Raw genomic sequence first — 15300 nt, forward strand, 5'->3', positions numbered from 1 at the left:
CCACGCGGCGCCCTCTGGTTGGCCGCGGGCGGCGGCGGGGTGACGTGGCAAAGCCGGATTGGCTGCAGCGACGTGGCCGACGGACATGTCCGGCGCGAATGGACATGTCCGGCGGCGCGAGGAGGAAGATGCATAGGGTTAGACCGGGATTTCGGGGGAGATGCACATATATATAGGTAGAGGGAGCTAGGAGAGTCCAAATGAGGTGTGGTTTTTGCCCACAAGATCATGATTGAACGACCGAGATCATGGAGGGGAGTTTGCTGGGTTTTGGGCCACTTTGGGGAGGTGTTGGGCTGCACACAAAAGAGGTTTTTACGGTTACCCGGTTAACCGTTGGAGTATCAAACGATCTCCAAATGGCACGAAACTTGACAGGCGGTCTACCGGTGCTATACCAAGGCCGCTTGACAAACCTCGGGCCTTTCCGAGAAATTTTAATACCCGCTCACAACGAAAGACAAAAGGGGGGACGTCGGAGGACATAGGAGTGCCGGATTGCAAAACGGACAACGGGGAAAAAGCTCGGATGCATGAGACGAACATGTATGCGAAATGAGATGCACATGATGACATGATAAAATGCAACACGCAAGCAAATGACATGGCAACACGGCGAATAACTGGCAGACACCTGGCGCATCGAATCCGGGGCGTTACAACACTCCTCCACTAACAAGAGATCTCGTCCCGAGATCATAGGACCGAGACGGAGGGGAAAAGGGATGAGGTGAAACAAGAACTCAAGAGAAGAAGCAAAGAATCGAGAGCATTCGAGAATAAGAGAGGAATGACGAGAATGACAAGAATCGAAAGCTGACAAAATCAGATAGACTATGAAACCACTCCGGTTGAACGAGATAAGAAACGAATAAGACTGACAGGATTTAGGAAGCACTCTGGTTGAACATGGAAAGAATTTAACACAAGCTTGAGAGGATGGAATGTCACTTGATGAACACATGACACAAAACCTCTGGAAAGAATTGAAAGAGTTGAGTGAAAAGAACGGAGAAGAAAATGACAACTTGTGCCACGAACGAAATTGAAAGCAACCTTAGAAGAAAAGGATTGAACGAAGTTGTTGGAAATTCAACAACAAAAGAATTGCTTGTTGTGGACGTATAGATAACGTCTCAAAATTATGAGGTGATAACCAGCCGCAAACGGAAATGATTGGCTAGCTGAGAAGAAGGAAGAAATGCAAAACTCCACTTCAAAAGAATACGGAGATTTAATTTCACCTCGAGATGCAAGAACAAAAGATACTAGAACTTCTTGAACAAGAATCTTGATGAACACTTGAAAGAATGAATTAAATCATGAAGAACCATCATGAAGAACTCCGGTGACAAAAAGATGATGAGATAGAATGAAGGATTAAAGAATAAGACGAGCCTTGCGATGATTTAGATGGGGTTCCGACGAAATGGCCGAGGAAGTTTGAACTCCGGAAAGAAAAGATGAAACACTTGAAACTAGAATTTATTCATCAAGAACAAACTCCGAAGGAAGGGATAACTCACTTGGATGAAATAAGAATAAGATTTATTGTATGCTTACCCTTCATCAAATTAAATTGATGACAAGCAATGAATTTTGCATACTACTTATTCTTCTTGAAAATGATTAAGAAGTGACATATCACAAACTTGAGAAGGTCTTCATGAACCACTGATAGGATTCGAAAATGACTTATGAAAGGGAATGAATCACCGGGAAGAATCAGAAGAACAAATATGCTCGAGGGGATTTAGATGCAAAAGAACAAAGAGATCATGAGATGATAAAGAACACTTGAGCGAAGCACCGGGATAAATAGAGAATGATAGCTGAAATGTGAGGACAAAGAATTCTTCTGGAACGATGGCCTCCGGTGAAAAGAAACGGGAAAACAACTCCTGACATACTCCGGATGGATGAAAAGAATATCTGACAAATGGAATAATTCGAGAGGATAACAAGAGACTAGAACCGCGAATCTTGGAGAGAACGGCCAAAATTTAGAGGAAAAACTCTTCTTTGATCTTCAAAAGTAGAGAATGACGACGAGAAAGAACACCAAAATTGTTGAGATACTCTGGGAGAATGAAAAGCGAAGAAGTTGAGTCAACAATGAAAAGAATTTGAAAACGATCTTGGAGAAGGCATGTGACTGATGGAATCCATTCTTACATCACACTTGAAAAGAATTGAGAATAACTCCGGGGAAATTAGAAAAGTCAGGTAAGATCCTAAGAAAAGACCTGTGGGTTAGGGCCCACTGAAGAGAAAAACACCATTGGAAAGGATTGTTGAACAGATAGATGACGCACCGGAATAATTGAAATATTTGATGAGGTGACCACCTCGACTTTATTGGAACACAGACGAATCTCCTGAGATGTCTTCCAAAACTCCGAAATGATAAACTGGCGAGAGGCGAACAAACAGGAAGAACACTTGATTCAAGGAAAAGAATATAATCACTACCAAAAATTAGAATTGAATCCACCGGAGAAGAAAAAGAGATGAAGAATGTCGAACAAAACAAGAATTCACCGGTTGAGATAATTGAGGGAAGACTGAAGAGGCTCCGCACGAATGAAATTAATGGTCGAAAGAGACTCGGACTCCGGGAAGAAAAGGGTGGGAGGGCGGGAAAACAAAGGCAACTTGGAAGGGGGAACCGACGAATATCTAGAAGAGAAAACACCGGTTGAAATAATTGAGGAAAGAAAGCAAAGACTTCGCACGAGTAGGATGGATACTCGATTACGGACTCCGGCTCTGAGAAGAAAAAGGGTGGGTGGGTGGGAAAAACAAGGACAACTTCGGACAGGGAAACAACATCGATCAAAAAGAGCTGAGGATTGATCTCTCAAAGAGAGAGAGGTTCGAATCAGCTTGACGAGGAATGCGCCGGACAAAAGAGGATGGACAACGAACGAAAAACTAACCGCGTGATCCTAAAGAAAAATTTGAAGGGGAAGAGGAGTAGTTCAAAACACCTACGTTAAGATTCCTTACCAGAGCGACGAAGGGGCAGAGGAGTAAAAAGAATTCCTACTCTCCGATATAACTAGACTCAGAAATCAGTTTTCTTCTAGACTCAATGAAGGAAATATGCCCTAGAGGCAATAATAAAGTTATTATTTATTTTCTTATATCATGATAAATGTTTATTATTCATGTTATAATTGTATTGATCGGAAACATAATACATGTGTGAATACATAGACAAACATAGTGTCACTAGTATGCCTCTACTTGACTAGCTCGTTTATCAAAGATGGTTATGTTTCCTAGCCATGGACAAAAGAGTTGTCATTTGATTAACGGGATCACATCATTAGGAGAATGATGTGATTGACTTGACCCATTCCGTTAGCTTAGCACTTGATCGTTTAGTATGTTGCTATTGCTTTCTTCATGACTTATACATGTTCCTGTAACTATGAGATTATGCAACTCCCATTTACCGGAGGAACACTTTGGGTGCTACCAAACATCACAATGTAACTGGGTGATTATAAAGGAGTACTACAGGTGTCTCCAAAGGTACATGTTGGGTTGGCGTATTTCGAGATTAGGTTTTGTCACTCCGATTGTCGGAGAGGTATCTCTGGGCCCTCTCGGTAATGCACATCACTATAAGCCTTGCAAGCAATGTAGCTAATGAGTTAGTTACGGAATGATGCATTACGTAACGAGTAAAGAGACTTGCCGGTAACGAGATTGAACTAGGTATTGGATACCGACGATCAAATCTCGGGCAAGTAACATACCAATGACAAAGGGAACAACGTATGTTGTTATGCGGTTTGACCGATAAAGATCTTCGTAGAATATGTGGGAGCCAATATGGGCATCCAGGTCCCGCTATTGGTTATTGACCGGAAATGTGTCTCGGTCATGTCTACATAGTTCTCGAACCCGTAGGGTCCGCATGCTTAACGTTTCGTTGACGATATAGTATTATATGAGTTATGCATGTTGGTAACCGAATGTTGTTCGGAGTCCCGGATGAGATCATGGACATGACGAGGAACTCCGGAATGGTTCGGAGATAAAGTTTGATATATGGGATAATAGTGTTTGATCTCCGAAAGGGTTCCGGAATTCACCGGAAGGGGCTCCGGATGTTTCCCGAAATGTTTGGGTACGAGAACACGTTATTTGGGCCAAAGGGGAAAGCCCACAAGGTTTTTGGAAAGCGCAAAAGGAAGTTTTGCGGAGTCCAGGGGCCAGACGCCAGGGTCCCTGGCGTCTGGGTCCAGACGCCGGGAACCCTGGCATCTGGCCCTGGAGTCCGAGAAGGACTCTTGCCTTTCAGGTGAAACCGACTTTGTGGAGGCTTTTACTCCAAGTTTCGACCCCAAGGCTCAACATATAAATAGAGGGGCAGGGCTAGCACCAAAGACACATCAAGAAACACCAAGCCGTGTGCTGCCAACCCCGTCCCATCTAGTTTATCCTCCGTCATAGTTTCCGTAGTGCTTAGGCGAAGCCCTGCGGAGATTGTTCTTCACCAACACCGTCACCACGCCGTCGTGCTGCCGGAACTCATCTACTACTTCGCCCGTCTTGCTGGATCGAGAAGGCGAGGACGTCATCAAGCTGAACGTGTGCAGAACTCGAAGGTACCGTGTGTTTGGTACTTGGATCGGTTGGATCGTGAAGACGTACGACTACATCAACCGCGTTGATAAACGCTTCCGCTTAGCGATCTTCAAGGGTATGAAGATACACTCCTCTTCTCGTTGCTATGCATCACCATGATCTTGCGTGTGCGTAGGAAATTTTTGAAATTACTATGTTCCCCAACAGTGGTATCAGAGCCTAGGTTTTATGTGTAGATGTTATATGCACGAGTAGAACACAAGTGAGTTGTGGGCGATACAAGTCATACTGCTTACCAGCATGTCATACTTTGGTTCAGCGGTATTGTTGGATGAAGCGGCCCGGACCGACATTACGCGTACGCTTACGCGAGACTGGTTTTACCGCCGTGCTTTGCACACAGGTGACTAGCGGGTGTCTATTTCTCCAACTTTAGTTGAACCGAGTGTGGCTACGCCCGGTCCTTGCGATTAAAACAGCACTAACTTGACGAACTATCGTTGTGGTTTTGATGCGTAGGTAAGAACGGTTCTTGCTCAGCCCCTAGCAGCCACATAAAATTTGCAACAACAAAGTAGAGGACGTCTAACTTGTTTTTGCAGGGCATGTTGTGATGTGATATGGTCAAGACGTGATGCTATATTTTATTGTATGAGATGATCATGTTTTGTAACCAAAGTTATCAGCAACTGGCAGGAGCCATATGGTTGTCGCTTTATTGTATGAAATGTAAACGCCCTGTAATTGCTTTACTTTATCACTAAGCGGTAGCGATAGTCATAGAAGCAATAGATGGCGTAACAACAACGATGCTACGATGGAGATCAAGGTGTCGCGCCGGTGACGATGGTGATCACGACGGTGCTTCGGAGATGGAGATCACAAAGCACAAGATGATGATGGCCATATCATATCACTTATATTGATTGCATGTGATGTTTATCCTTTATGCATCTTATCTTGCTTTGATTGATGGTAGCATTTTAAGATGATCTCTCACTAATTATCAAGAAGTGTTCTCCCTGAGTATGCACCGTTGCGAAAGTTCTTCGTGCTGAGACACCACGTGATGATCGGGTGTGATAGGCTCTACGTTCAAATACAACGGGTGCAAAACAGTTGCACACGCGGAATACTCAGGTTAAACTTGACGAGCCTAGCATATACATATATGGCCTCGGAACACGGAGACCAAAAGGTCGAGCGTGAATCATATAGTAGATATGATCAACATAGTGATGTTCACCAATGAAAACTACTCCATCTCACGTGATGATCAGACATGGTTTAGTTGATTTGGATCACGTGATCACTTAGATGACTAGAGAGATGTCTGTCTAAGTGGGAGTTCTTAAGTAATATGATTAATTGAACTTAAATTTATCATGAACTTAGTCCTGGTAGTATTTTGCAAATTATGTTGTAGATCAATAGCTCGCGTTGTTGCTTTCATATGTTTATTTTGATATGTTCCTAGAGAAAACTGTGTTGAAAGATGTTAGTAGCAATGATGCAGATTGGATCCCTGGTCTGAGGTTTATCCTCATTGCTGCACAGAAGAATTATGTCCTTGATGCACCGCTAGGTGACAAACCTATTGCAGGAGCAGATGCAGACGTTATGAACGTTTGGCTAGCTCAATATGATGACTACTTGATAGTTTAGTGCACCATGCTTAACGGCTTAGAATCGGGACTTCAAAGACGTTTTGAACGTCATGGACCATATAAGATGTTCCAGGTATTGAAGTTAATATTTCAAGAAAATACCCGAGTTGAGAGATATGAAGTCTCCAACAAGTTCTATAGCTAAAAGATGAAGGAGAATCGCTCAACTAGTGAGCATGTGCTCAGATTGTCTGGGTACTTCAATCGCTTGAATCAAGTGGGAGTTAATCTTCCAGATAAGATAGTGATTGATAGAATTCTCTAGTCACCATCACTAAGTTACTAGAACTTCGTGATGAACTATAGTATGCAAGGGATAACAAAAACAATTCCCGAGCTCTTCGTGATGTTGAAATCGACGAAGGTAGAAATCAAGAAAGAGCATCAAGTGTTGATGATTAACAAGACCGCTAGTTTCAAGAGAAGGGCAAAGGGAAAGAAAGGGAACTTCAAGTGGAAAGACAAGCAAGTTGTCACTCCTGCGAAGAAGCCCAAAGCTGGACCATAGCCTGAAACTGAGTGCTTACACTGCAAAGGAAATGGTCACTGGAAGCGGAAATGCCCTGAATATTTGGTGGATAAGAAGGATGGCAAAGTGAACGAAGGTATATTTGATATACAGGTTATTGACGTGTGCCTTACTAGTGCTTATAGTAACCCCTGAGTATTTGATACTTGTTTGGTTGCTAAGATTAGTAACTTGAAACAGAAGACTAGTTGAAGGGGAAGTGACGATGACTATTGGAAATAGTTCCAAGATTGATATGATCATCATCACACACTCCCTATATTTTCGAGAATAGTGTTAAAACTAAATAAATGTTATTTAGCGTTTGCGTTGAGCATGAATATGATTTGATCATGTTTATTGCGATGCGGTTATTCATTTGAAGTTAAAGAATAATTGTTATTCTGTTTACATGAATAAGACCTTCGATGGTTATACACCCAATGAAAATAGTTTGTTGGATCTCGATCATAGTGATACACATATTCATAATATTGATGCCAAAAGATGCAAGTTAATAATGATAGTGAAACTTATTTGTGGCACTGCCGTTTGGGTCATATTGGTGTAAAGCGCATGAAGAAACTCCATAAAGATGGATCTTCGGAATCACTTGGTTATGAATCATTTGATGCTTGCGAACCATGCCTTTTGGGCAAGATGACTAAAACTCTGTTCTCCGGAACAATGGAACAAGCTACTGACTTATTGGAAATAATACATACCGATGTATGCGATCCATTGAGTGTTGATGCTCGTGGCAAGTATCGTTATTTTCTGACCTTCACAAGATGATTTGAGCAGATATGGGTATATCTACTTGATGAAACATAAGTCTGAAATAATTGAAAGGTTCAAAGAATTTCAGAGTGAAGTGGAAAATCATCATAACAAGAAAATAAAGTTTCTGCGATCTGATCGCGGACGAATATTTGAGTTACGAGTTTGGTCTTCAATTAAAACAATGTGGAATAGTTTCACAGCTCACGCCACCTGGAACACCACAACATTATGGTGTGTCCGAACGTCGTAACCGCACTTTATTGGATATGGTGCAATCTATGATCTCTCTTACTGATTTACCACTATTGTTTTGGGGTTATGCATTAGAGACAGCTGCATTCACGTTAAAAGGGCACCATCTAAATCCGTTGAGACGACACCATATGAACTGTGGTTTAGCAAGAAACCCAAGTTGTCATTTCTTAAAGTGTGGGGCTGCGATGCTTATGTGAAAAAGTTTCATCCTGATAAGCTCGAACCCAAATCGGAGAAGTGCGTCTTCATGGAATACCCAAAGGAAATTGTTGGGTACACTTTCTATCACAGATCCGAAGGCAAGATATTCGTTGCTAAAAATGGATCCTTTCTAGAGAAGGAGTTTCTCTCGAAAGAAGTGAGTGGGAGAAAAGTAGAACTTGATGAGGTAACTGTACCTTCTCCCGAATTGGAAAATTGTTCATCACTGAAATCAGTTCCAGTGATTTCTACACCAATTAGTAAGGAAGCTAATGATGATGATCATGAAACTTCAGATCAAGTTACTACAGAACCTCGTAGGTCTTCCAGAGTACGGTCTGCACCAGAGTGGTACGGTAATCCTGTTCTGGAAGTCATGTTACTAGACCATGATGAACCTACGAACTATGAGGAAGCGATGATGAGCCCAGATTCCGCAAAATGGCTGGAGGCCATGAAATCTGAGATAGGATCCATGTATGAGAACAAAGTGTGGACTTTGGTGGACTTGCCCGATGATCGGCAAACCATAGAAAATAAATGGATCTTCAAGAGGAAGACGGACGTTGATAGTAGTGTTACTATCTACAAAGCTTGACTTGTCGCAAAAAGGTTTTTGACAAGTAAAGGTGTTGACTACAATGATATTTCCTCAATTGTAGCGATGCTTAAGTCTGTCCGAATCATGTTAGCAATTGCCATATTTTATGAAATTTGGCAAATGGATGTCAAAACTACATTCCTTAATGGATTTATTAAAGAAGAGTTGTATATGATACAACCAGAAGGTTTTGTCAATCCTAAAGGTGCTAACAAAGTGTGCATGCTCCAGCGATCCGTCTATGGACTGATGCAAGCATCTCAGAGTTGGAATATACGCTTTGATAAGTTGATCAACGCATATAGTTTTGTACAGACTTACGGTGAAGCCTGTATTTACAAGAAAGTGAGTGGGAGCACTACAACATTTCTGATAAGTATATGTGAATGACATATTGTTGATCAGAAATAATGTAGAATTATTCTGCAAAGCATAAAGGAGTGTTTGAAAGGAGTTCTTTAAAAGAAAGACCTTAGTAAAGCTACTTACATATTGAGCATCAAGATCTATTGAGATAGATCAAGTCGCTTGATAAGATTTTCAATGAGTACATACCTTGACAAGATATTGAAGTAGTTCAAAATGGAACAGTCAAAGAAAGAGTTCTTGCCTGTGATGCAAAGGTGTGAAGTTGAGTAAGACTCAAGACCCGACCATGGCAGAAAATAGAAAGAGAATGAAAAGTCATTCCCCATGCCTCAGCCATAGGTTCTATAAAGTATGCTATGCTGTGAACCAGAGCTATTGTATACCTTGCTCTGAGTTTGACAAAGGAATACAATTTTGATCTAAGAGTAGATCACTGGACAGCGGTCAAGAATATCCTTAGTGAGGACTAAGGAGATGTTTCTCGATTATGAAGGTGATAAAAGAGCCCGTCGTAAAAAGTTACAACGATGCAAGCTTTTACACCAATCCAGATGACTCTAAGTCTCAATCTGGATACATATTGAAAGTGGGAGCAATTAGCTAGAGTAGCTCCGTGCAGAGCATTGTGGACATAGAATATTTGCAAAATACATACGGCTCTGAATATGACAGACCCGTTGACTAAACTTCTCTCACAAACAAAACATGATCATACCTTAGTACTCTTTGGGTGTTAATCACATAGCGATGTGAACAAACCCTTTGGGTGTTGATCACATAATGATGTGAACTATGGGTATTAATCACATACAGATGTGAATATTGGTGTTAAATCACATGGCGGTGTGAACTAGATTATTCACTCTAGTGCAAGTGGGAGACTGAAGAAAATATGCCCTAGAGGCAATAATAAAGTTATTATTTATTTCCTCATGTCATGATAAATGTTTATTATTCATGCTAGAATTGTATTAACCGGAAACATAATACATGTGTGAATACATAGACAAACATAGTGTCACTAGTATGCCTCTACTTGACTAGCTCATTTATCAAATATGGTTATGTTTCCTAGCCATGGACAAAAGAGTTGTCATTTGATTAACGGGATCACATCATTAGGAGAATGATGTGATTGACTTGACCCATTCCGTTAGCTTAGCACTTGATCGTTTAGTATGTTGCTATTGCTTTCTTCATGACTTATACATGTTCCTGTAACTATGAGATTATGCAACTCCCGTTTACTGGAGGAACACTTTGGGTGCTACCAAACGTCACAACGTAACTGGGTGATTATAAAGGAGTACTACATGTGTCTCCAAAGGTAAATGTTGGGTTGGCGTATTTCGAGATTAGGTTTTGTCATTCCGATTGTCGGAGAGGTATCTCTGGGCCCTCTCGGTAATGCACATCACTATAAGCCTTGCAAGCAATGTAGCTAATGAGTTAGTTACGGAATGATGCATTACGTAACGAGTAAAGAGACTTGCCGGTAACGAGATTGAACTAGGTATTGGATACCGATGATCAAATCTCGGGCAAGTAACATACCGATGACAAAGGGAACAACGTATGTTGTTATGCGGTTTGACCGATAAAGATATTCGTAGAATATGTGGGAGCCAATATGGGCATCCAGGTCCCGCTATTGGTTATTGACCGGAAACGTGTCTCGGTCATGTCTACATAGTTCTCGAACCCGTAGGGTCCGCACGCTTAACGTTTCATTGACGATATAGTATTATATGAGTTATGCATGTTGGTAACCGAATGTTGTTCGAAGTCCCGGATGAGATCATGGACATGACGAGGAACTCCGGAATGGTCCGGAGATAAAGTTTGATATATGGGATAATAGTGTTTGATCTCCGGAAGGGTTCCGGAATTCACCGGAAGGGGTTCCGGATGTTTCCCGAAATGTTTGGGTACGAGAACACGTTATTTGGGCCAAAGGGGAAAGCCCACAAGGTTTTTGGAAAGCGCAAAAGGAAGTTTTGCGGAGTCCAGGGGCCAGACGCCAGGGTCCCTGGCGTCTGGGTCCAGACACGGGGAACCCTGGCGTCTGGCCCTGGAGTCCGAGAAGGACTCTTGCCTTTTGGGTGAAACCGACTTTGTGGAGGCTTTTACTCCAAGTTTCGACCCCAAGGCTCAACATATAAATAGAAGGGCAGGGCTAGCACCAAAGACACATCAAGAAACACCAAGTCGTGTGCTGGCAACCCCGTCCCCTCTAGTTTATCCTCCGTCATAGTTTCCGTAGTGCTTAGGCGAAGCCCTGCGGAGATTGTTCTTCACCAACACCGTCACCACGCCGTCGTGCTGCCGGAACTCATCTACTACTTCGCCCGTCTTGCTGGATCGAGAAGGCGAGGACGTTATCGAGATGAACGTGTGCAGAACTCGGAGGTGCCGTGCGTTCGGTACTTGGATCGGTCGGATCGTGAAGACGTACGACTACATCAACCGCGTTGATAAACGCTTCCGCTTAGCGATCTTCAAGGGTATGAAGATACACTCCCCTTCTCGTTGCTATGCATCACCATGATCTTGCGTGTGCATAGGAAATTTTTGAAATTACTACGTTCCCCAACACTCAACAACGGCCAAACTACACGATCAATCAAGGGAGCTCCTAAGGTCGGTCGAGGCTCTGATACCAACTTGTCACGCCCAATATGCGACCCTATCCAAAAGCAACTCGAAGGTCCCACCAAGGATAGACCCGCATATTGAAACGGTTTTGCAAGGTGGATATCATTACATCAACATTACAAAAATAGATGGGGATACATACAAAAGGCATACAATGCCACATGAATACAACATCATCTTACATAAGAGCACCATCTGACTACGGATGAAACACAAACAGAAACTCAAACGACATCCACCCTGCTAGCCCAGGCTGCCGACCTGGAATCTATCCCGTGATCAAAGAAGAAGCAGAAGAAGAACTCCAAACAAGCAAACATCGCTCTCGCGTCATGATCATCGCATATCCTGCACCTGCAACTGTTGTTGTAGTAATCTGTGAGCCACGAGGACTCAGCAATCCCATTACCATGGGTATCAAGACTAGCAAAGCTAAATGGGAAAGGAATGGGTAAAGTGGTGAGGTTGCAGCAGCGACTAAGCATATATGGTGGCTAACATACGCAAATAAGAGCGAGAAGAGAACAAGCGGAACGGTCGTGAAGCTAGCAATGATCAAGAAGTGATCCTGAACTCCTACTTACGTCAAACATAACCCAAAGAACGTGTTCACTTCCCGGACACCGCCGAGAAGAGACCATCACGGCTACACACGCGATTGATGCGTTTTAATTTGGATCAGGTGTCAAGTTATCTACGACCGGACATTAACAAATTCCCATCTGCCACATAACCGCGGGCACGGCTCTCGAAAGTTTACACCCTGCAGGGATGTCCCAACTTAGCCCATGATAAGCTCTCGCGATCAACGAAGGATATTCCTTCTCCCAGGAAGACCCAATCAGTCTCGGAATCCCGGTTTACAAGACACAAGACCAGCAAGATCGCCCGATGCACCGACAATCCCGATAGGAGCTGCACATATCTCGTTCTCAAGGCAACACTGGATGAGACAGGCTACGAGTAAAACCAGACCTCGAGTTGCCCCGAGGGGGCCCCGCAGGCGGCTCGGTTCGGACCAACACTTAGACAAGCACTGGCCCGGGGGGGCTAAAATAAAGATGACCCTTGGGTTAATTACTCCCAAGGGAAAAGGTAGGTGGTGGTGAGGCAAATGGTAAAACCAAGGTTGGGCCTTGCTGGAGGAGTTTTATTCAAAGCGAACTGTCAAGGGGGTCCCATAAATCACCCGACCGCGTAAGGAACGCAAAATCCGGGAACATAGTACCGGTATGACGGAAACTAGGGCGGCAAGAGTCGAACAAAACACCAGGCATAAGGCCGAGCCTTCCACCCTTTACCAAATATATAGATGCATTAATAATATAAGAGATATTGTGATATCCCAACATAACCCTGTCCACCATGGAGCAATCTTCAACCTCACCTGCAACTAACAATTCTATAAGAGGGGCTGAGCAAAGTGGTAACATAGCCAAACAGCGGTTTGCTAGGAAGGGTGAAAAGGTTAGAGGCTCACATGGCAATTTGGGAGGCTTAAGGAACAAGTGATAGGAAGCGCAGCATAGCGATAGAACGAAGCAACTAGCATAGCAATGATAGTAGTGAGATCCAGGGTAGCGGTCATCTTGCTTGAAATCCCGCTAGGAAGAAGAACGAGTCCATGAAGAAGATGAAGCCACGAAGACGAACCACACGTAGACGAATGCATCCTCACGATTGCAACGAAACGGGAACTATCGAGAAGAAGCACACAACATGGTAAACACACCACACATAGACAAGACATGATGCACAACAAGCATGATGCATGACAAAGCTACATGAAGCTACTCATGGCAAGAGATGATGCAAACAAGAGCAACACATCAAGGCAAGTTTAAATGAGGCCGGAAACAACATATAACAATTCCGGTAAGTCCTCATATGCAATTTTCAAAGTTGGTCCAGATCTGAACAAACATTAAGTTCAAGTAGTTAAACAGCAAGTTAAGATGCACCAAGATGATCTACACGAGATTCTAGTCAAGTTACATATAAAGTTCATTAGATTCGGAGCTACGGCCTAGAAGATATGAGCAAAACAAGTTAAACATGGCATTGATGCAAAATGCATACAAACATCAAGCAAACACCTCAAAACAATGATGCAACATGATAATATGAAACTACATGCAAAACTAGGCAAGTTTCATATAGAGCACACTCAAAACGGAGCAACGGTTCAACACATACACTCTATACAAGTCATAACAACAATCTGTCCAAAACAGCAACTAGGCATATCGCAAGCATCAAAACAACATGCTACAGTACCACAATATAAAAACAAAAGGCATGGTCATGATGTACAGGTAAAGCATAACAAAACATGAACACTGAGCTATCTCCAGAAATCACTAGAACATGCTCCAAAGGACATGGCAAGATTGCAAATAATAACAGTTTCAGACTTTGCAGAAATAACATCAGGTTGCAATGTTTAGAGCTATCAAACAACTTGTTACAGGAACTTAACATGGCAAACAAAGGAATGGCATGAATCTACTAATTGCATAGAACAAAAGTCCCTTACTGACCATGAGCCAAAAAGGATCAGAAGATATGATGGCACCCATGTAAACATAGCAAGTTATATGACAGATTCATACATGGCAGGAACAACAATAAGTAGGCATGTTGGTGAGCTTGAACCACTCACCACAGAGCAATAAATGGCATGGCAATGCAACCAACAGTAAGAATACATGTTTATGAAGCTAAGCATGGCAAGAGCAAGTTCATAGGGTACATGGATCACTAGCAACAATCATGGCAACATTGAACTTAATGTTAATCAGGCTGACAGCAACATTATTTAGCAATTTGAGAGCAAGATTACAACAATCTATAGAAGTCTATAAATGCTACCAGGGGCATGAATGGATAGAACATGACATGTATAACAAAACATCCTTAGTGAACATCTCCAGATTATGCATAGAATGACTTGTAGGAGCAGGTTTACATAGCAACAAAATGTAACAGAATCAGTCAGGAAAACAGCAACAGTAAGTACCCTACTTAACAAGCTCGATGCACTCACTACACAACTCACAAAAATACGTGGATGGCACCACTGGAAAGATGGCATAGCATAGATCAAAACACATGTAGACATCAACCTCATAGGATGCACACATCAAACATGGCAAAAATAACAAATGAGTAAGTTATAACAGTTTCAGCAGATTAACATCACATAGCACTCTTCCAACGATTATTCAGGCATCAAGATGGACTCAAACGAACATGATGCAATGGAATGAAATGAAGTACTCGTCGAGGCGAACAATTTAACATATTACACGCGCAAAACGGTGCTACGGATGCAGAGTCATGATAATGTAAATAATTTCGGGACTTAGTGGAATAAAACGGGGTCAACCTCGAGCTGGATCGGGCACGGACTTCGAGGCGGCCGGAGAACTCGCCGGAGTTGGGGAGGAAGGCGACCGGAGGGGTCGGAGAGGGCGGAGGACGCCGGGAGCGGCGCTGGAGAGGCAGATCCGGCCGCGGTCTCCGAGGGGCGGCGCCGGACGCGAGCGCCGGAGACGGGAGGCGCGGCACCGGAGAGGAGGTGCGGGGGCGACGCACTAGCCGGGAGAGGCGGCACGGCAGGGCGAAGCCGGGGGAGCGGGGCGCCGGCGCTCCGGCCA

This window comes from Triticum dicoccoides, chromosome 6B (assembly GCF_002162155.2).
Source record: "Triticum dicoccoides isolate Atlit2015 ecotype Zavitan chromosome 6B, WEW_v2.0, whole genome shotgun sequence".
Taxonomy (NCBI): domain Eukaryota; kingdom Viridiplantae; phylum Streptophyta; class Magnoliopsida; order Poales; family Poaceae; genus Triticum; species Triticum dicoccoides.